Below are 23,569 nucleotides of genomic sequence, written 5' to 3'. Positions count from 1 at the left end.
AAGCATATTCTTAACAAAAAGCCTAGCAATCCCTTTAACATGTAAGACATTCTGTTCAAAGCCCCCAGTTGCACTCTTGGGGGTGGGGGCTAGGGAGCAGAACTATCCAGACAGTTCCAGGCAAAAGCAGAGCTTTATCATTACTCTGAAATCCCTGATGTGAAAAAGTCGGTATTTGAAGCTTATCCACTTTCACATGAAATTCTACCACTGACTATTTCAACATGATAAAAGGAATCCTTAGAGTTACTAAATATAATTCAGTTCAGTTCAGTCGCTCAGCCGTGTTCGACTCTTTGTGACCCCACAGACCGCAGCACGCCAGGCTTCCCTGTCCATCACCAGCGCCCGGAGTTTACTCAAACTCATGTACATCGAGTCGGTGATGCCATCCAACCATCTCATCCTCTATCATCCCCTTCGAATATAACTGGTTATTAAAGTGAATTCAAATTTTTTTGCCTGTTTGTTTGTAGAAGTTTCTAGTTGGTGATCACTGTCAAGAATTTGAAGAAACTGTTCTTTAAAAAAATCTGGCCAGAAATTATGTTTCAAGCCTAAAATCTGATGCCAAAATTATATGGTCATAGAAGTGAGCTCATGTCTCTTATTTAAAACAAGCCAAGAGCAGATGCAAACTATTATACTAGGCTGGTGCAAAAGTAATTGCGGTTTTTGCACTGCTGAAATTTGCCATTTGATACTTGAATACATTCTTAAATAAATGTGGTGATGTTTTATATGTCATTTTAATGTGCATTTCTCACTTTATGCTTTTTTGCTAATGACTTATTTGATTATTTTATATGTATGTGTATTTCCATTTACATGACTGTGGAAATGATGTTAAATGATGAGCAAATTTGAGCAAATTTCTTATCCGAGTTCAAAATGGGTCATAAACCAGTGGACACAACTCACAACATCAACAACGCATCTGGCCCAGGAACTGTGAATGAACTTACAGTGCAGTGGTGGTTTAAGAAGTTCTGCAAAGAAGACGAGAGCCTTGAAGGTAAGTAGCATAGTGGCTGGCCATCAGAAGTTGACAAGAACCAACTGAGAGCAATTATCAAAGCTGATCCTCTTGCAACCACATGAGGAGTTGCCAAAGAACTCAGTGTTGGCCATTTTATGGTCATTCAGCATTTGAAGCAAACTGGAAGTTGAAAAACTGGTTGCTCCATTAGCAGATGGAAAATCAAAAAAATCGTCATTTTGAAGTGTCTTCTCTCTGGTGGCTCAGAGATTAAAGCGTCTGCCTCCAATGTGGGAGACCCAGGTTTGATCCCTGGGTCGGGAAGATCCCCTGGAGAAGGAAATGGTAACCCACTCCAGTATTCTTGCCTGGAGAATCCCATGGACGGAGAAGCCTGGTAAGCTACAGTCCATGGGGTCACAAAGAGTCAGACACGACTGATCAACTTCACTTCACTCACTCTCTTATTGTACGCAACAAAGAACCATTTCTCAATCAGATTGTGATGTACAACAATAAGTGACAACCGCTGACAACCAGCTCAGTGGTTGGACTGAGAAGCTCCAAAGCACTTTCCCAAGCCAAACTTGCACCAAAGAAAGGTCACGGTCAGTGTTTGATGGTCTGCTGCCCATCTGATCCACTACAGCTTTCTGAATCCCTGCAAAACTCAGCAAATTGATGAGATGCACCAAAACTGCAATCCTTGAAGCCAATACCAGTCAACAGAAATGGCCCAATCTTCTCCACAACAATACCTGACTGCATGTTGCGGTCAGTTCTACAAAAGTTGAACAAATTGGGCTACACAGTTTTGCCTCATCTACCATATTCACCTGACCTCTTGTCAAGTGACTACCACTTTTTTAGGCTTCTCAACTTTTTCCAGGGAAAATGCTTCCACAATTAGCAGGAGGCAGAAATGCTTTCCAAGAGTTCACCAAATTCCAAAGCATGTATTTTTATGCTACAGGAATAAACCAACTTATTTCTCGTTGCCAAAAATAATTGTAATGGTTCCTATTTTGATTAATAAAGATGTGTTTGAACCTTGCTGGGTTTTTTGTTGTTGTTGTTTTTGTTCAGTTGCTCAGTCATGTCCGACTCTTTGCAACCCCATGGACTGCAGCACACCAGGCTTCCCTGTCCTTCACCATTTCCCAGAGCTTGCTCAAACTCATGTCTATTTTGTTGGTGATACCATCCAACCATCTCATCCTCTACCATCCCCTTCTCCTTCTGCCTTCAATCTTTCCCAGTATCAGGGTCTTTTCAGCTCTTCGCATCAGACGGCCAAAGTATTAAAGCTTCAGCATCAGTCCTTCCAATGAATATTCAGGGTTGATTTTCTTTAGGATTGACTGGTTTGATCTCCTTGCTGTCCAAGGGACTCTCAAGAGTCTTTTCCAACACCACAGTTCAAAAGCATCAATTCTTCAGTGCTCAGCTTTCTTTATGGTCCAACTCTCACATCCATACATGACTACTAGAAAAACCACAGCTTTGACTATACGGACCTTTGTTGGCAAAGTAATGTCTCTGGTTTTAAGCCTAGTTATAATGATTTAAAATTCACAGTCTGAAACCACAGTTACATTTGTACCAAGCTAATATATGTAGGATGGACAGACAACAAGGTCCTATTGTATAGCACAGGGAACTACATTCAATATCCTGAGATAAACCATAATAGAAAAGAACATGAAAAAGAATATACATATGTATAACAGAATCACTTTGCTGTACAGCAGAAATTAACATAATATTGCAAATCAACCATACTTCTCTAAAATTGAAAAAATAAAATGGGACAAGATTTATTGTTTTTATTTAAAAAGTCCTTGTTCTTTTATTTTTATTTTTCTTCTAATAATTACATAACACAGGGAAAATATAATAACTTGTTTTCCACCAAGCCCCATTATAGATATTCCCAAATCCCCTTCAGTTTTCTCAAGTCTGTATGCAAGTGTTGTCATTTTCTATGCATGCTACTACATGAAATGGTATTGGAAAGTTCTGGAGTAACGGTTAAGAGAGACTGAGACAGCAAGCTGGTTAGATTCACATTTCAGTATCAATTAACTTGGACGAACCCTTTCTAAACTGTAGCTTCCTTATCTATAAAAATGAGGATAACAAGAGCTACTCTATCCGTTTCTTGAGAGAACTACATGAGTGATGTATGTCAATCACCTGACATAGTGCCCAGTATGTAGTAATTGCTGTGACTGCAACCCCATGGACTACACAGTCCATGGCATTCTCCAGGCCAGAGTACTGGAGTGGGTAGCCTTCCCCTTCTCCAGGGGATCTTCCCAACCCAGGGATCAAACCCAGGTCTCCCACATTGTATTGTGGATTCTTTACCAGCTAAGCCACAAGGGAAGCCCAAGAATACTGGAGTGGGTAGCCTATCCCTTCTTCAGTGGATCTTCCCAACCTAGGAATCGAACCAGGGTCTCCTGCATTGCAGGTTGATTCTTTACCAGCTGAGCTTTGCACTGTAATTGCAATAAATAACAGCTGTATCTCCATGAGAGTGGTAAGGAAGTTATTGGTTGATGCTGATGAAAAGCCTCAAATTATAAAACTGATTTTATATGTTAGTTCTTTAGACATCTCAGATAACCAAAACTCTGTCTCTCCTTTATCTGGAACTTTATGAAACACAGTTGAAAAAAAAAAAAAAGCTACACACAGACTACAAGAACACAAGTTGAGAACCTTATTCCCCACATACTGTGCTGAATGTTCTCTTCAATATATTAAACTGGGCTTGGTACTGAAATGGTCTCAGCAAACTTGCAGACATTTCAGGACACTAAATAAGGATATCTTTAATTCAACCATGAAACCATGAAATGTAGCTTAAAGAACATATTTCATTTTACTCTGTCATTCTGCTCACTTTTCTCAGGGTTAAATATAGATAAGAAATAAAAATGGCATCATCACTCTATGAAAGAATCTCATGCATTTTGCATAGATGTGTGACATTAATATACCTTGAGTATCCTGAGTCTGTTACTGGGGAGTTTTTTTAAGTTATATTTATGACATTCTACCATCTGCAAGTGAGATTCCAACTAGAAGGAAATATTTATATACACCAGGGAGTCATACATAATTTAATGCTGGAGCAGGAAAGAAGAAAGAAAGTGTTCCAGCATGTAGTACAACATCCCTTACAAGGATATATATCTGAGTAGGAGTTGAAGATCAAAGAATTTTCTTCTTGAGCAACACCAGATATTGAGAATAAGAATAAATTAATTTGGATTTTTTCCATTGACTATTCCCCAGAAAATCAGGACTTACTTTACCACTGAATTAAGGGATAACACTGAAATTTTCCTTGGAATATTTACAGAGAGAATTTTTTGTATTGCACATATATTTTTCAGCTCCAATAAAGTCTAGTAACAGAACAAATTGATACATGTTATCTGTGTAATGATAAACAAATTTTGGCAATAATCTCGGACTTTCTAAGAGTCTGCATTAAGTACATTTGTTGCAATACTGGACAATATATTTACACTCCTAGTGCCTCATATTCACTGCTTTATTGGAAATTGATGTTATCTGAGAATTTTATTTTTTTTCTATTTTTGATTTTGCAATTCATGGTACTTGTTAACAGCATGAAAATTATAAATTAAACATTTAAGACTATATGATAAGATATAATGCAGCAATTTACTCTATGACACAAGGAACCCAAAGCTGGTCCTCTATGACAGCTTAGAGGGATGCAAGGAGGAGGGAGGCGGGAGGGAGGCACAAGAAGGAGGGGCCATATGTATACCTATGGCTGATTCATGTTAATGTATGGCAAAAACCATCACAATAGTATAAAGTAGTTATCCTACAATTAAAAATAAAATATAAATAGTTATATATAACACAGCAATTTAGCAATGAAAATATGTTGGTATAAAAGGACAAAGACATTAATTAATGCTAAGTGAAGAAAATGGGATGCAAATTTTTCTATAAACTGGGATTAAAACTAGTAAAGTGATGTATGTTTTACATCAATAAAGACACTGTGATGGTCATTAATGCTGTTTATAAATATTCCAATCTTCTCCTCCTAGATATACAGGAAGTGTATTAGAACTGCAGTAATAAAGCATTACAAACTGAGAAGCTTCGAACAACAGAAATCTATCACGTCATAGTTCTGGAGGCCGGAAGTCTGAAATCCAGGTGTCAACCAGGTTGCTTCCTTCTGAGAGCTATGCGGGAGACTCTCTCCTGGCTTCTGGTAACCTCAGGCACATCTTGGCTTGTAGTTAATGTTCTCCCTGTGTTTTTACATAATCCTTCCTCTACACATACTTATCTCTGCCCAAATTTCTCTTTTTTAAAAGGACATCAGTCATATTAGATTACAGCCCACTCTAATGACTTCATTGTAATTTGATTATCTGTGTAAAAACCCCATTTCCAAGTAAGGTCACATTCACAGGTTCTGGGGGTTAGGGCCTCAACATCTTTTGATGAGTGGTATTCAACCCACAACAGAAGGACAGCATTTCCCCACCACCTCTGAAGTTAGGCCTGATTACATGACTTATAATGACCAATCCAATGTCAGGGTGTCATTCCAGCACACAATCCTATCCACTCCTTTCTTGCCTCAGCAGCCATCCAAGGATGTGCTCAGATGAATTCCCCATTAGCCTGACGCCCTAAGACATTATAAGGCTCCAACCCCGTTGGCTGCTATGAACAAGAAATAAATTTCCCCCATGTCAAGTCACTGGGATGTCAGAGCTGTCTGTCACTACACCATAACTGAACCTGTACGGACAGATATAAAAATTGGAACCTAAGAGTAGAATGTACTGTAGTAGCTCTAATGTAAACCTGAACTATGTGATATTGGCTTCATGGTCACTGGCAGACAGCAGGAAAACTGCTAATGGAGGCTGGTAAGGCGGCAATCTGTCGGGAAAACTTGGAAAGCAGAACACACGTGCTAAACTTGTAGCTGCAGAGGAAGCCATGCGGGAGCGAACTGCTGATACTGGGAATTGGTGCTGTCATTGCCTTTGGCAAGGTTTGCAAGAGGGAGGTGACGAACTGGCCACAGAAACTAATTGGCCCAGTTTGAAGACAAGAAAGATAGGTAATAGAGTCCATGAATTCAGAGAGTTAGAGAGTGAAAAGAGGCAACTGCTTCTCAGACCCAAATACTACAGTGAAAAATTTAGAAATGCTTTAACTAACAAAGTTGATTAAAACTCAGCCTTGATCAATCCTAGCTAACAAGTCAAAAGAATCATACTCATTGCTAAAATCTCTGAATGGAGAGAGCAATAGTCAGCTAAGAGCATGATATTTAGAAAAGACTTTCAATAGGAGAAGACAGCTTTTTTAAAAAGAGAGAAATGAAAGATTAGGCAGAGCCCACTGCTGACCCTCTTTGGACATGATGCACTAAAATAAATAAAGATTTTCCAATTAATAATTTCATCAAGAGAGAAAAAGGAAACAAAGGCAAATATATAGAGAGAGAAGCATAAAAGTACAGAAGTCTAGAAACGACCTGTGATACACTTACTGATACATGAAATTGATTGATATCAAACACATGGAAAGCTTACTAAGTGCCTGAGAAAGCTAAGCTGCCCAAGAAGCCCCCTAAATTTGTCCTCATTCAGAAATGAAAGGAACACAAGAGAGAATGAAAATAGCTGCTGTGGTAGGGAGTTGAGTTACAAGTGAAACTAGAGTTTTATTTCCTTTCATAATGTTTTATAATTGTTTTAACAATGTCTTTATAAAAATTAAGAAATAATATATAAAAACTTAAACTCTGGGGGCAACTTTGTTCTTTTTTAAGTAAACAATATTCTCCCAAGCAGTATCAACCCAAGGTCAGGGGTGTGAGAAGTGACTTGGCATCATAAGAATCTCAGCAGGAATCAAAAGAACTTGGCTCTGCTGCAAATTTCCACAGATCCCCAGGCAAGTGAGTACAAATTATACTCAGGCAAAACAAACTCTACTGGGTAAAATTTTGGATAGAGTAGATTCACGTCTGCATGTTTTGCGTGCTAATATTTGTTACTGGAGGAATATGTCATTTATTATACTCTTTCAGAGTTCAGTTGATCATTCTGTGCAAAAATAAGCACTATAGTAAATGATGGATCAGGGCTTCTGTTTCTACTTTTAAACAGTTTCCTATAATCCTTCTTTGATTCAAACTTGCAAAATTACGTGCTTGTAAGCCCAAAAGAGTATGAAAAATTGAGTGCTTGTTTAAGTCTACTATGTTATTATCTATGACAAACAATAGATGATTGTTTATCAAATCCTTGAGAAGATCAGATGATTTGATGCAAGAAAAAAAGAAAGAAAAAGCGAGGTTATAGAGAGCAGAAAGGAATCTTTGATCACAAGGACTATCAGATTCAAGGCAAGGTCTCAGTGGAATTATTTGGTCTTGATTTTGATTTAGAAAGTAAGAGACCAATTCTAACCAGCCAAATCTAACCCCTTTGATCCAGTGAAATCTTCCTTGGTCTGGAAAAGAGATTTTATGATAATGAATCCCTGGGGAAATCAGACTTCAACAATTGGGCAACATTTTCTGAACAGTCATTATTCTTTGTCGCTGCAGTTTACATATCAATCTGCAAATTCAAACTGGATACTCATATGTAGAAAACATTTGTAGAATCTCTTCCTTACTTCAGAGACTTATCTATAAAGATGAAGTTAATTCGTATCATGCTCCACCCCCAATACATACGTGGGAATAGGGAGGCACTCACACACAAAACACCCCTTATTGTCACCAGTCTTACTACTACAGCCAGATCCAAACAGATCCCAAAGGGCCAATAAAAAATCAAACTCAAGAATAAAGAATTACACACCAAAAACTCTTCAGAATGTGGCTTGTTGACTTTGGCAAAATCTTGGGGAATATGTACAAGAATGTATTGTGAAGTATTTGACCAAGGAAAAAAAGAAAGTAGTTTTATATTGTGGCTACATTTATCAATATAAGCACACTTAACAGAAATTCTAGATTTGATGTCCTCGCTCAATAGCTGGCAGTAGTCGTAAAAGTGTGCTTGGCTGGTTCACAGATTTCTTTTCTGGTTTTATTGAGAAATAACTGATACACATCACTGTAGTAACTTTAAGGAATATAGCATGATGGTTTGATTTATACATATTGTGAATGATTACCACAATACATTCATCTAACACACATCTTCTCATATAGATACAACAAAGGAAAAAAAAAAAGGATAAAAAAGACTCCTTGTGATGAGAACTTAGGATTTACTCTTCTTCATGTTGTACACTACATTCATAATACCTATTTATTTTATACTGAAAATTTGTATCTTTTTACCACCTTCCTCTAATGCCCTCTCCACTTTCCCTCTAGCAAATATTAGCCTGATCTACTTTTCCATGAGTTTAGTTTTATTTTATTTTAGATGGCTTTTTCTGTCTGACATACTTATTAGCAAAATGTCTTCAAGGTATTCATTGAAGTAAATGTTATTGAAAATGGTAGGATTTCTTTGGTTTAAGGGCTTATTTAATGGTTTATTCCCCACATCCAAGGAGCGGTGGCTGCGTGGGCACAGGAGGGCTGAGAGGAGCAACTCCACGATCAAGGTAGGTGGGTCGGCCGTGAGGAGACACCCCTCATCCAAGGTAAGGAGCAGCGGCTGCACATTGCTCGAGCAGCCATGAAGAGATACCCCACGTCCAAGGTAAGAGAAACCCAAGTAAGACGGTAGGTGTTGCAAGAGGGCATAAGAGGGCAGACACACTGAAACAATACTCACAGAAAACTAGTCAATCTGATCACACGGACCACAGCCTTGTCTAACTCAATGAAACTAAGCATTACCATCTAGGGCCACCCAAGACGGGCGGGTCATGGTGGAGAGGTCTGACAGAATGTGGTCCGCTTGAGAAGGGAATGGCAAACCATCTCAGTATTCTTGCCTGGAGAACCCCATGAACAGTACGAAAAGGCAAAATGATAGGATACTGAAAGAGGAACTCCCCAGGTCAGTAAGTGCCCAATATGCTACTGGAGATCAGTGGAGAAATAACTCCAGAAAGAATGAAGGGATGGAGCCAAAGCAAAAACAATACCCAGCTGTGGATGTGACTGGTGACAGAAGCAAGGTCTGATGCTATAAAGAGAAATATTGTATAGGAACCTGGAATGTTAGGTCCATGAATCAAGGCAAATTGGAAGTGGTCAAACAGGAAATGTCAAGAGTGAACGTCGACATTCTAGGAATCAGCGAACTAAAATGGACTGGAATGGGTGAATTTAACTCAGATGAACATTATATCTACTACTGTGGGCAGGAATCCCTTATAAGAAATGGAGTAGCCATCATGGTCAACAAAAGAGTCCAAAATGCAGTACCTGGATGCAATCTCAAAAATGACAGAATGATCTCTGTTCGTTTCCAAGGCAAACCATTCAATATCACAGTAATTCAAGCCTATGCCCCAACCAGTAACGCTGAAGAAGCTGAAGTTGAACGGTTCTATGAAGACCTACAAGACCTTTTAGAACTAACACCAAAAAAAAGATGTCCTTTTCATTATAGGGGACTGGAATGCAAAAGTAGGAAGTCAAGAAACACCTGGAGTAACAAGAAAATTTGGCCTTGGAATGCGGAATGAAGCAGGGCAAAGGCTAATAGAGTTTTGCCAAGAGAATGCACTGGTTGTACCAAACACCTTCCAACAACACAAGAGAAAACTCTACACATGGACATCACCAGATGGTCAACACTGAAATCAGATTGATTATATTCTTTGTAGCCAAAGATGGAGAAGCTGTATACAGTCAGCAAAAACAAGACCAGGAGCTGACTGTGGCTCAGATCATGAACTCCTTATTGCCAAATTCAAACTTAAATTGAAGAAAGTAGGGAAAACCACTAGACCATTCAGGTATGTCCTAAATCAAATCCCTTATGATTATACAGTGGAAGTGAGAAATAGATTTATGGGATTAGATCTGATAGAGTGCCTTATGAACTATGGATGGAGGTTCATAACATTGTACAGAGACAGGAATCAAGACCATCCCCATGGAAAAGAAATACAAAAAAGCAAAATGGCTGTCTGAGGAGGCCTTACAAATAGCTGTGAAAAGAAGAGAAGTGAAAAGCAAAGGAGAAAAGGAAAGATATAAGCATCTGAATGCAGAGTTCCAAAGAATAGCAAGGAGATATAAGAAAGCCTTCCTCAGCGATCAATGCAAAGAAATAGAGGAAAACAACAGAATGGTAAAGACTAGAGATCTCTTCAAGAAAATTAAAGATACCAAGGGAACATTTCATGCAAAGATGGGCACAATAAAGGACAGAAACAGTATGGACCTAACAGAAGCAGAAGATATTAAGAAGAGGTGGCAAGAATACACAGAAGAACTGTACAAAAAAGAGTTTCACGACCCAGATAATCACGATGGTGTGATCACTCATCTAGAACGTGAAGTCAAGACATCTTGGAATGCGAAGTCAAGTGTGCCTTAGAAAGCATCACTACGAATGAAGCCAGTGGAGGTGATGGCATTCCAGTTGAGCTATTTCAAATCCTAAAAGATGATGCTGTGAAAGTGTTACACTCAATATGCCAGCAATTTTGGAAAACTCAGCAGTGGCCACAGGACTGGAAAAGGTCAGTTTTCATTCTAATCCCAAAGAAAGGCAATGCCAAAGAATGCTCAAGTTCAGTTCAGTTCAGTCACTCAGGCGTGTCCGACTCTTTGCGACCACATGAATCGCGGCACGCCAGGCCTCCCTGTTCATCACCAACTCCCAGAGTTCACTCAGACTCATGTCCATCGAGTCCATGATGCCATCCAGCCATCTCATCCTCGGTCGTCCCTTTCTCCTCCTGCCCCCAATCCCTCCCAGTGTCAGAGTCTTTTCCAACGAGTCAACTCTTCGCATGAGGTGGCCAAAGTACTGGAGTTTCAGCTTTAGCATCATTCCTTCCAAAGAACACCCAGGGCTGATCTCCTTCAGAATGGACTGGATGGATCTCCTTGCAGTCCAAGGGACTCTCAAGAGTCTTCTCCAACACCACACTTCAAAAGCATCAATTCTTCGGCGCTCAGCGTTCTTCACAGTCCAACTCTCACATCCGTACATGACGACGGGAAACACCATAGCCTTGACTAGACGGACCTTAGTTAGCAAAGTAATGTCTGTGCTTTTGAATATGCTATCTAGGTTGGTCATAACTTTCCTTCCAAGGAGTAAGCGTCTTTTAATTTCATGGCTGCAATCACCATCTGCAGTGATTTGGGAGCCCAAAAAATAAAGCCTGACACTGTTTCCACTGTTTCCCCGTCTATTTCCCATGAAGTGATGGGACCAGATGCCATGATGTTCATTTTCTGAATGTTGAGCTTTAAGCCAACTTTTTCTCTCTCCTCTTTCACTTTCATCAAGAGGCTTTTGAGTTCCTCTTCACTTTCTGCCATAATGGTGGTGTCATCTGCATATCTGAGGTTATTGATATTTCTCCTGGCAATCTTGATTCCAGCTTGTGTTTCTTCCAGTCCAGCGTTTCTCATGATGGACTCTGCATAGAAGTTAAATAAGCAGGGTGACAATATACAGCCTTGACGTACTCCTTTTCCTATTTGGAACCAGTCTGTTGTTCCATGTCCAGTTCTAACTGTTGCTTCCTGACCTGCATACAGATTTCTCAAGAGGCAGGTCAGGTGGTCTGGTATTCCCATCTCTTTCAGAATTTTCCACAGTGTATTGTGATCCACATAGTCAAAGGCTTTGGCATAGTCAAGAAAGCAGAAATAGATGTTTTTCTGGAACTCTCTTGCTTTTTCCATGATCCAGTGGATGTTGGCAATTTGATCTCTGGTTCCTCTGCCTTTTCTAAAACCAGCTTGAACATCAGGGAGTTCATGGTTCACGTATTGCTGAAGCCTGGCTTGGAGAATTTTGAGCATTACTTTACTAGCATGTGAGATGAGTGCAATTGTGCGGTAGTTTGAGCATTCTTTGGCATTGCCTTTCTTTGGGACTGGAATGAAAACTGACCTTTTCCAGTCCTGTGGCCACTGCTGAGTTTTCCAAATTTGCTGGCATATTGAGTGCAGCACTTTCACAGGATCATCCCTCAGGACTTGAAATAGCTCAACTTGAATTCCATCACCTCCACTAGCATTATTCGTAGTGATGCTTTCTAGGGCCCACTTGAGTTCACATTCCAAGATGTCTGGCTCTAGATTAGTGATCACATCATCATGATTATCTGGGTCATGAAGATCTTTTTTGTATAGTTCTTCTGTGTATTCTTGCCACCTCTTCTTAATATCTTCTGCTTCTGTTAGGTCCAGACCATTTCTGTCCTTTATCGAGCCCATTTTTGTATGAAATGTTCCCTTGGTATCTCTAATTTTCTTGAAGAGATCTCTAGTCTTTCCCATTCTGTTGTTTTCCTCTATTTCTTTGCATTGATCGCTGAGGAAGGCTTTCTTATCTCTTCTTGCTATTCTTTGGAACTCTGCATTCAGATGCTTATATCTTTCCTTTTCTCCTTTGCTTTTTGCCTCTCTCCTTTTCACAGCTATTTGTAAGGCCTCCCCAGACAGCCATTTTGCTTTTTTGCATTTCTTTTCCATGGGGATGGTCTTGATCCCTGTCTCCTACCGCACAATTGCACTCATCTCACATGCTAGTAAAGTAATGCTCAAAATTCCCCAAGCTAGGCTTCAGCAATACGTGAACTGTGAACTTCCAGATGTTCAAGCTGGTTTTAGAAAAGGCAGAGGAACCAGAGGTCAAATTGCCAACATCCACTGGATCATGGAAAAAGCAAGAGAGTTCCAGAAACACATCTATTTCTGCTTTCTTGACTATGCCAAAGCCTTTGACTGTGTGGATCACAATAAACTGTGGAAAATTCTGAGAGAGATGGGAATACCAGACCACCTGACCTGCCTCTTGAGAAATCTGTATGCAGGTCAGGAAGCAACAGTTAGAACTGGACATGGAACAACAGACTGGTTCCAAATAGGAAAAAGAGTACGACAACGCTGTATATTGTCACCCTGCTTATTTAACTTCTATGAGAGTGCATCATGAGAAATGCAGGACTGGATAAAGCACAAGCTGGAATCAAGATTGCCAGGAGAAAGATCAATAACCTCAAGATATGCAGATGACACCACCCTTATGGCAGAAAGTGAACAGGAGCTAAAAAGCCTCTTGATGAAAGTGAAAGAGGAGAGTGAAAAAGTTGGCTTAAAGCTCAACATTCAGAAAATGAAGATCATGGCATCTGGTCCCATCACTTCATGGGAAATAGGTGGGGAAACAGTGTCAGACTTTATTTTTTGGGACTCCAATATCACTGCAGATGGTGATTGCAGCCATGAAATTAAAAGACGCTTACTCCTTGGAAGGAAAGTTATGACCAACCTAGATAGCATATTCAAAAGCAGAGACATTACTTTGTCAACAAAGGTCTGTCTAGTCAAGGGTATGGTTTTTCCTGTGGTCATGTACGGATGTGAGAGTTGGACTGTGAAGGAAGCTGAATGCCAAAGAATTGATGCTTTTGAAGTGTGGTGTTGGAGAAGACTCTTGAGAGTCCCTTGGACTGCAAGGAGATCCAACCAGTCCATTCTAAAGGAGATCAACCCTGGGTGTTCATTGGAAGGACTGATACTAAAGCTGAAACTCCAATACTTTGGCCACCTCATGCAAAGAGTTGACTCACTAGATAAGACCCTGATGCTGGGAGGGATTGGGGGCAGGAGGAGAAGGGGACAACAGAGGATGAAATGGCTACATGGCATCACTGACTCGATGGACCTGAGTTTGAGTGAACTCTGGGAGTTGGTATGGACAGGGAGGCCTGTTGTGCCCCGATTCATGGGGTCACAAAGAGTCGGACATGACTGAGCAACTGAAGTGAACTGAACTGAATATTCCATTGTATAATTTCTGTATTGTATCTATTCATCCAGTGATGGACATCTATGTTGTTTTTATTTCATTTCTGACTTTTTGACCCCAAGGGCTCCTCTGTCAATGGGATTTTCCCAGCAAGAATACTGGAGTGGGTTGCCGTTTCGTCCTTCAGGGGATCTTCCCAACCCAGGGATCAATTCGTGTCTCCTGCACTGTAGGCAGATTCTTTACCTCTGAGCCACTGGGGAAAGCCTTTCTATGTCTTAGACTATTGTCAGTAATGCTGCTATAACTGTGGGGGTGTAGATATCTTTTCAAGTTAGTGTTTTCATTTCATTTCCTTTGGAATTGCTGAATTGTATGGTGTGGTTCTATTTTAACTTTGGGGAGGATCCTCCATACTATTTTCCATACAGGCTATTGAGTTGAAATACCTATTTACAAGCCCACCAACAGTGCAAATGCTCCCCCATACCAACATTTATTATCTCCCATATTCTTGATGATGACCATTCTAACAGGCCATTCATACAACTCGGTGACAAAATCACCAACCACCAGCACCATTCTAATAGGCATGAGGTGGTAACTCAATGTGGTTTCAATCTGCATTTTTCTAATAACTAGCGATGTTGAGCATCTTTTCATGTACATGTTGACCTTCTGTGTATCTTCTTTGCAGAAATGTTCATCCAGGTTCTTTGTACATTTTTTAAATTGAGTTGTTTGGGGTTTTTTTACTGAGTTGTACAAGTTCTTTATATATTGCGCACATGAAACCCTCATCATATGTATAGTCTGCAAATATTTTTTCTTATTCCATAGGCTCTCTTTTCACTTTGTTGATGACTTTTCTCTGCAGAAAATTTTAAATTGGAGGTAGCCCCATTTCTTTACTTTTATTTTGGCTTATGCTTTAGGTATCATATCCAAAAATTATTACCAAGATCTTATGTCAAAGAGCTTTGTGTGCATGTGTGCTAAGTTGCTTCAGTCATGTCTGACTCTTTGCAACCCTATGGACTGTAGCCTATCAGGCCCCTCTATCCATGGGATTCTCCAGGCAAGAATATTGGAATGGGCTGCCATTTTCCTCCTCCAGGGGATCTTTCTGAACCAGGGATCGAACCTGCATCTCCTAGGTCTTCTGCATTGGCAGACAGATTCTTTACCACTGGTGCCAGCTGGGAAGCTTGAGGGAGCTTTCCTCCTGTTTTCTTCTAGGAGTTTCATGGTTATAGATCTTATACTTAAGTATTTAATCCATTTTTAGTTAATGTTGTGAGTGGTGAAATATATGGGTCCGGTTTCTTTTAACGTGTGAAATTCAATTATCCCAGCACCATTTATTGATTTGCTGGTATTTTATTGAGAATTTTTGTATCTATATTTCTTGGGAATATTGGTCTCTACTTCCCTTTCCTAGAAAGTTCCTTTTCTGGTTTTGGTGTCAGAATAATGCTGACTTTGTAAAAGGAGTGTAGAAGTGTTCTGTTCTCTTTGATTTTTTAGAAGAGTTTGAAAAGAATTGGTTTTATATCTTTATTAAATGTTTGGTAAAAAATCAACAGTGAAGCCATGTAGTCCTGGGCTTTTCTTTATTGGGTGACATTTGATTACTGACTCAATCCCTTTTCTAGTATTGGTCTAATCAGTCTATCCTCCACTATCTCCTGGAGTTTGTTCATATTCATGTCCATTGATTCAGTGATACTTCTAACCATCTCATCCTCTGCCATTCCCTTCGCCTTAAGCCTTCAATCTTTCTGAGCATCAGGAGGGTCTTTTTCAATGAGTCAGTTCTTTGCACTAGGTGGCCAAAATATTGGAGCTTCAGCTTCAGCAATAATCCTTCCAATGAATAGTCAAGGCTGATTTCCTCTAGGATCTACTCTTTTGATCTCCTTGCAGTCCAAGGGACTCTCAAGAGTCTTCTCCAGCACCACAGTTCAAAAGCATCAATTTTTCAGTACTCAGCCTTCTTTGATTATACAGACCTTTGTCAGCAAAGTGATGTCTCTATTTCTTAACGTGTTATCTAGGTTTGTCGTGGCTTTCCTCCCAAGGAGCAAGCATATCTTAATTTTGTGACTGAAATCACTGTCAACGGTGACTCTGATGCCCAACAAAATAGAACCTGTCACTTCTTCTACCATTTCCCCTTCTATTTGCCTTAATGTTTTGACTTCACTTATCATCATATAATGGCCTTTTTGTCTCTTTACCAATTTTAAAGTCTATTGTGTCTGATAAGGATATATACCCCTGCTTTTTGGTTGTTGTTAACATTTGCTTGTTAAGAGTCCCTTGGACTGCAAGGAGATCCAACCAGTTAATCCTAAAGGAAATCAGTCCTGAATATTCATTGGAAGGACTGACACTGAAGCTGAAACTCCAATACTTTGGCTACCTGATGTGAAGAACTGACTCGCTGGAAAAGACCCTGATGCTGGGAAAGACTGAAGGCAGGAGGAGAAGGGGATGACAGAGGATGAGATGGTTGGATGTAATCACCAACTCGATGGACATGAATGTGATCAAGCTTCAGGAGTTGGTGATGGACAGGGAAGCCCGGCATGCTGCAGTCCATGAGGTTGCAAAGAGTCGGACACAATTGAGTGGGGAACTGAACTGAATATCTACTCGAAATGTCTTTTTCCATCCCTTCATGCTCAGTCTTCCTGTATCTTTAAGGCTAAAGTGAATCTTTCAAAGGCAGCATATTGTTGGGTCTTGTTCTTTTATCCATTTAGTCATTCCATGTCTTTTAACTGAAGAATTTAATTTGTTCATGTTTATAGTTAACTATAAGTAAGGACTTACTATTGCCATTTTGTTAAATGTTCTTTGGTTGTTTACAGATCTGTTGTTCCCTGTTTCTTTAACTACTATCTTTTTTCATTCTTCTAATCCAACAGCAATTTATTTGCAAACATATGAAAAATCTGACAATATTACATTTAGGGATGAGTATATTTTTATTTTGATGTCTTCTGGTATCAGTATGCTTTAACTTCTTAATTGTGTTCTTTTGTATGATTACGACAACATTTTCTCTTGTGATTACCATGAGGCTTACATAAATATCTTAAACTTATAATACCATATTTTAAACTGATACCAATTTAACCTGAACAGCATTTGTAAATTTAACATTTTTATTTCTCTTTCTTTTTCTCCTCATATGCTAGGTTACTGATGTTACAATTTACATGGTTTTTGTTTTTTGTTTTTGTATTATGTAACATGACATTATTGTAATTATGGTTATTTTTACTATTTTATTATGTCTGTTTTTTTAACTTTTAGTTTTTTGTGAATTATGCATCACTACTACCATATTGCAGAACTAACAATGACTACCATTATCCGCGAGATTTACACTACCTTTCTATGTTTTCATGATGTTCATTAGTGTTCTTTTACTTCCACTTAAGGAATTCACTTTAGTATTTCTTGTACTGCAGGTCTGGTGATAGTGAATGCCTTCAGCTTTTGTTTGTCTAGGAAAGTCTTCTTAAGAAGACATTCTAAAGGTCAGTTCTGAAGAAGAGCTTTGCCAGTATATAATTCTTGACTGACAGCTATTTTCTTTCAATATTTTGAATATGTCATCCTGTTGCATCCTGGCCGGAGAAGTTTCTGTTGAAAATCTGCCAATGGTCTAATGGTGGTTCCCTTTTATAAAACTTCTCTCTTTTCTACTGCTGCTCTTAAAATTCTTTGTCTTTGACCTTTGACAGTTTAATTATAACATGTTTCAATGTAGCCCTAGTTCAGTTCAGTTCAGTTCATTCGCTCAGTCTTATCTGACTCTTTGCAACCCCATTGACTGCAGCACGCCAGGCCTCCCTGTCCATCATCAACTCCCAGAGTTTACTCAAACTCATGTCCATTGAGTCAGTGATACCATCTAGCCATCTCATCTTGTGTCGTCCCCTTCTCTTCCTGCCTTCAATCTTTCCCAGCATCAGGGGCTTTTCCAGTGAGTCAGTTCTTCACATCAGGTGGCCAAAGTATTGGAGTTTCAGCTTCAACATCGGTCCTTCCAATGAATATTCAGGATTGATTTCCTTTAGGATGGACTGGATGGATCTCCTTGCAGTCCAGGGGACTCTCGAGAGTCTTCTCCAATACCACTCCACAAAAGCATCAGTTCTTCAGTGCTCAGCTTTCTTTATAGTCCAACTCTCACATTTATACATGACTACTGGAAAAACCACAGCCTTGACTAGACAGACTTTTGTTGACCTTTGTAGCCTTATTTAGGTTCAACCTATTCGGCCTCATCCATCTGGGATGTTCCTTTCTAGCCTCAGACTCAGAAGCCTTTAGTCATTATTGCTTTAAATAGTCTTTCTGTCCCTTCTCTTTTTCTTCTTCTGGAACTTTCACATTTTCATTGTTTCCATGTTTATTTTCATCGTGTCCCACTATTCCCATAGGTTTTCTTCACTCTTTTTCATTCTCTTTTCTTTTGCCCTTTTGACTGGGTATTTCCAATGTCTTATCCTCCAGGTCACTGACTCTTCATGGTCAAGTCTACCTCTGAAACTCTCTGTTGGATTCTTCAGTTCAGTTATGGTATCTTTCAACTCTAGAATTTCTGAGCTTTTTTATGTTGGCTATTTCCTTGTCAAATTTCTCATTTTTGTTTATTCATTGTTTACTAATTTTGTTTAGCTTATTTGTGTTTTCTTATAGTTCACTAAACTTAAGAGAATTATTCTAAATTATTTCTTTGACAGTTCATAGATCTCCATTTCTTTAGGGTTAGTTAATGGAGCTTTATGTTGCTCCTCTTTGCTGATGTCATTTTTACTTTATTTTTCTGACCCTTGATTCCTTACTGTATATTTGCATAATCAAGTCCCTCCTCCAGAATTCACATGTTGCTTTAGCAGAGACTTTTTTACCAGTAAGTTTAGTTTGCATTATGAGATGTGTCTTTTGATAATGTTCTTAAACTAGTAGGGTCTGCTTGCTATTATGGTTTATTTGAGGGCAAGTCTGCTATTCAGATTCTGAGGACAGGGATGGGTGTTGTGCTGAGGCTGAGGATAGCTGGAAAAGACTGCTGGCTTGGTCCCTACCCAAGTAAGGCTGCAGGATGAGCTCTGTGGTTGTCTGGACTCTGGTCAGGCCTACTAGTTGGTTAGGATTGGATACCACATTCAGCAGTAGTGTGTGCAAACATTTGTGCTCAGTTATGTCCCCTCTTTGCAATCCCATGGACTATAGCCCACCAGGCTCCTCTGTCCATGGGATTCTCCAGGCAAGAATACTGGAGTGGGTTACCATTTCCTCCTCCAGGGGATCTTCCCAATTCAGGGATCCAACCTGCGTCTCTCGTGTCTCCTTAACTAGCAGGCATACTCTTTACCATTGTGACACCTGGGAATCCCCATTCGGTAGTAGATGGGGCTATCAATTAACTGTGCTGCACTGGAACCGGGGCCTGTGCAGCTCAACATTTGGAGACCGAATCAGTCCATAGGAGGCACTGAATTCCCTGGCCAGGTGAGACCACCAGTTTTGCTCTGCAGACAGTGAACTCATAGATTGTCACTCTGTTCAAGTGCCACTGTAGCAAAGCAAGCAATCAAAATGGTCCAATTCTTTGGCAATGATCAGGGGCCCGTAAGAAGAAAATATATGGGCAGCTAAGATCCCATTTGATTTTTTTTTTAATGAAAAATGTTCCAAACCTAATAAACAGAAGTTTGGTGTGACAATAATAAATGGAGTTCAGACAAGGCAATCCCAGTAAATCACCCCACATATTTTAAAGTTATTTCCCTAGTTTCTAACCCAATAGCTGAAATAGATCTTTTCAGGAACTGGAAAGCTCTCTAGACTGGTTCACTAGCCCAAGGCATATAGTCTTGATACCTCAGAAACAGATGCATGTCCTAGAGAGCAGGGGCTAGATCCTAGAGAAATAAAGAGGCTTGACAACTCAGTAATGAAGACAAGTCAGCATATAGTGGTTTCAAGTGACTGAATATCTCCTCTAAAGAAAAAAATTCTTCACCCCACCAATAAGAAGGAGAGGCACAATATACTGTATGCCTCTTTCCATGTAAAAGGCAAAATAAGTCACACTTGGCGAAGATGCTCTGATACATTTACTAAATGACCTATCAACCACTGGCCTTGAGTGAGGTCAATAACAAGATAATGTTTTCTGGCTGGTTAGACAGTAGAACCAGCAAGTAGTCGGAACTTTTGCCATCAACACTATGACCCAAAGATGCCAGGAAACTCAAAGGGTTTTAGGCAGATCAAGTTGTTGTATGGAGACTGTAACAAACTCCTCTAGGACAATCAGAGAGGAGGCCCCTTCAGTTCCAAAGGAAAGTCCTCTTTATGTTTTTTTAATTTGGCTAAGATCCATATTTATTATTTTCAAAATAGATATAAAATTAGGAAGAGGCAGAACCAGAACCTGAAATTAGGTCTGACTGCTACCAAAGTCTGTATTCTCATTACTAAATCATATTGCTCCTTCTGGGACTATAGAAAGGCCCATACAACTCATCACTGAAATGACTGATTGACCATATCACCTAGAAAAAAGTTCTCTTATTATACAGGGATTTTCAACTATATATAAAAGGTCTAGAATGTTAAATGTAGAATAGTTGAAATCAGTGATCACAAGGTGCCTATTAATCAGATGACAATGGGATTTTGTTTTCAATGATAACTACATAATAATCAATCTTTATCAGTACTAAAAACAATGAAGTCTATCCTCTTCCCCTCTTTGGGGACATGTGGAGTAGGAAAAGGGGAGCCAATAACGGGCAGGCTGCACTTGAATCCAGCTACACTCACAAAGCAAGGCAAGTGGATTTTCCTTCTCAACATACAAATATGTCCTTGTAAGTCCAATATTAAACAAACAAACAAAAAAGTTTCCCTGACCCACTGATAGAAAGCCCTTTTAAGAAGCTACTGCCTTGCTATTAGGTTGCCGTAAAAATAACTGCAGTTTCATATTGTCGAAATTTACCCTTTGATATCAAATAAATAAAAGTGGTTAAGTTATACATCATTTTAATGTGCATTTCTTGCTTTATATTTCTTTGTGAATGACATTACTTGTTGTGTATTTTATAATAATTTTAGGCTACAGAAATGATATTAGACAAAAAGCAAATGAGCAAATTAGTTTGTTCTTGTTGTTCAGTCGTTCAGTTGTGTCCGACTCTCTGCAACCCCACGGACTGCAGCACGCCAGGCCTCCCTGTCCATCACCATCTCCTGGAGTTTGCTCAAATCCATGTCCATTAAGTCGGTGATGCCATCCAGCCATCTCATCCTCTGTCATCCCCTTCTTCTCCTGCCCTCAATCTTTCCCAGCATCAGGGTCTTTTCCAATGAGTCAGCTCTTCGCATGAGGAGGCCAAAGTATTGGAGCTTCAGCTTCAACATCAGTCCTTCCAATGAACACCCAGGACTGATCTCCTTTAGAATGGACTGGTTGGATCTCCTTGCAGTCCAAGGGACTCTCAAGAGTCTTCTCCAACACCACAGTTCAAAAGCATCAATTCTTTGGCACTCAGCCTTCTTTACGGTCCAACTCTCTCATCCATATATTACTACTGGAAAAAACATAGCTTTGACTAGATGGACCTTTGCTGGCAAAGAGATGTCTCTGTTTTTTAATATGCTGCCTAGGTTTGTCATAGCTTTTCTTCCAAGGAGCAAGCATTTTTTTTTTAGCTTCATGGCTGCAGTCACCATCTGCAGTGATTTTAGAGCCCAAGAAAATAAAATCTGTCGCTGTTTCCATTGTTTCCCCATCTATTTGCCATGAAGTGATGGGAGACTGGATGCCATGATCTTCATTTTTTGAGTGTTGAGTTTTAAGCCAGCTTTTCCACTCTCCTCTTTCACCTTCATCAAGAGGCTCTTTAGTTCCTCTTCGCTTTTTGCCATAAGAGAGTTGTCATCTGCATACCTTATCTGCGATTTTCTTATTTGAGTTCAAAATGGGTCATAAAGCAGTGGAGACCACTTGCAACATCAACAACATATTTGGCCCAGGAACTGCTAACAAACATACAGGGCAGTGGTTGTTCAAGAATTTTTGCAAAGGAAATGAGAGCCAAGATGAGGAGTGTAGCGGCCAGCCTCCGGAAGTTGACAACAACCAACTGAGAGCAATCATCAAGAAGCTGATCCTCTTACAACTATATGAGAAGCTGTCGAAGAACTCAACATTGACCATTCTATGGTCATTCAGCATTTGAAGCAAATTGGAAAGGTGAAAAACCTTGGTAAGTGGTTGCCTCGTGATTTGACCCCAAATCAAAATTATCATTTTGAAGTGTCGTCTTCTCTTATTCTACGCAGCAACAATGAACCATTTCTTGACTGGATTGTGTCATGCAATGAAAAGTAGATTTTATATGACAACTAGAGACAACCAGCTAACTGGCTGGACCGAGAAGAAGCTCCAAAGCACTTCCCAAAGTCAAACTTGCACCAAAAAAGGATCACAGTCACTGTCTGGCAGTCTGCTGCCCGTATGATCCACTACACCTTTCTGAATCCCAGTGAAATCATGACATCTAAGAAGTGTGCTCAGCAAATCAATGAGATGCGCTGAAAACTGTGACACTTATAGTTGTCACTGGTCAACAGAAAGAGCCCAGTTTTTCTCCACGACAATGCTTGACCACACTTCGCATAATCACACTTCAAAAGCTGAAACATTTGGGCTACAAAGTTTTGCCTCTTCCACCATATTCACCTGACCTCTTGCCAAGCAACTACCACTTCTTCAAGCATCTCGACAACTTTTTGCTGAGAAAATGCTTCCACAACCAGGAGGAGGCAGAAAATGCTTTCCAAGAGTTCGCTGAATGCTGAAGCACAGATTTTTATGCTGCAAGAATAAACAAACTTATTTCTTGTTGGTGAAAATATGCTGATTGTAATGGTTCCTATTTTAATTAATAAAGGTGTATTTGAGTCTAGTTATAATGATTTAAAATTCACTGTCCAAAACTACAATTAATTTCAGAGTGTATAATTTATAGCAAGATATGAATGACCATGGCATCTGAGCTGTATGTGATCTGGATGGTATAAATTCTGGCATATCCATCTTCAAGAAAAAAAAAAATACACAGGTCGCTGTGTATTTTGTATAGCTGGGCTCCAGCAAGTCCTGAAGACACAGGAAAGTTGCCCAAGCATGTTGCATATGCCTCCTACTCCAGTTGGCCTAGTCATGCTGCTGTGCCAGCTCTTTTCAAGTCTCATGGTAAGAGTATACCAAACAACATTCCTTCGGAACAGTCATATCACTTTATAGTAAAGGAAAAAGCTAGGGGCCATGGGATTCACTGGTATGATCATATTCCTCATCACTTACATGCACAGATATTAGATAATCAGTCATTAGAGACTTGTCACAGTGTCCAAAAGGATCCAGAAGTTGAAAAGTTGGGGTGCTACCATGCAAGATGCAGTAAATGCTCTGAAATAGAAGCAAATCTATGGAACCTAACAATGGTTTCATTAGTTGGAAACTGACAGTTTCCGACATCTTCTAATAATGGGTAAAAATGAGGGAAATTATGGTATGGCACTGGGTGATTATTTC

At 39.6% G+C, this 23,569-nt stretch overlaps 1 pseudogene; it reads left to right on the top strand.

Moving 5' to 3' along the window:
- Positions 1 to 891: 891 nt before the first annotated feature.
- On the top strand, positions 892 to 22,917 carry LOC120880435 (annotated as a pseudogene).
- Positions 22,918 to 23,569: the final 652 nt, after the last annotated feature.

Source organism: Oryx dammah, unplaced genomic scaffold (genome assembly GCF_014754425.2).
Source record: "Oryx dammah isolate SB20612 unplaced genomic scaffold, SCBI_Odam_1.1 HiC_scaffold_21, whole genome shotgun sequence".
Lineage (NCBI taxonomy): Eukaryota > Metazoa > Chordata > Mammalia > Artiodactyla > Bovidae > Oryx > Oryx dammah.
The sequence above is the reverse complement of the archived record's forward strand: the minus strand, read 5'-3'. Positions and strand labels throughout refer to the sequence as shown.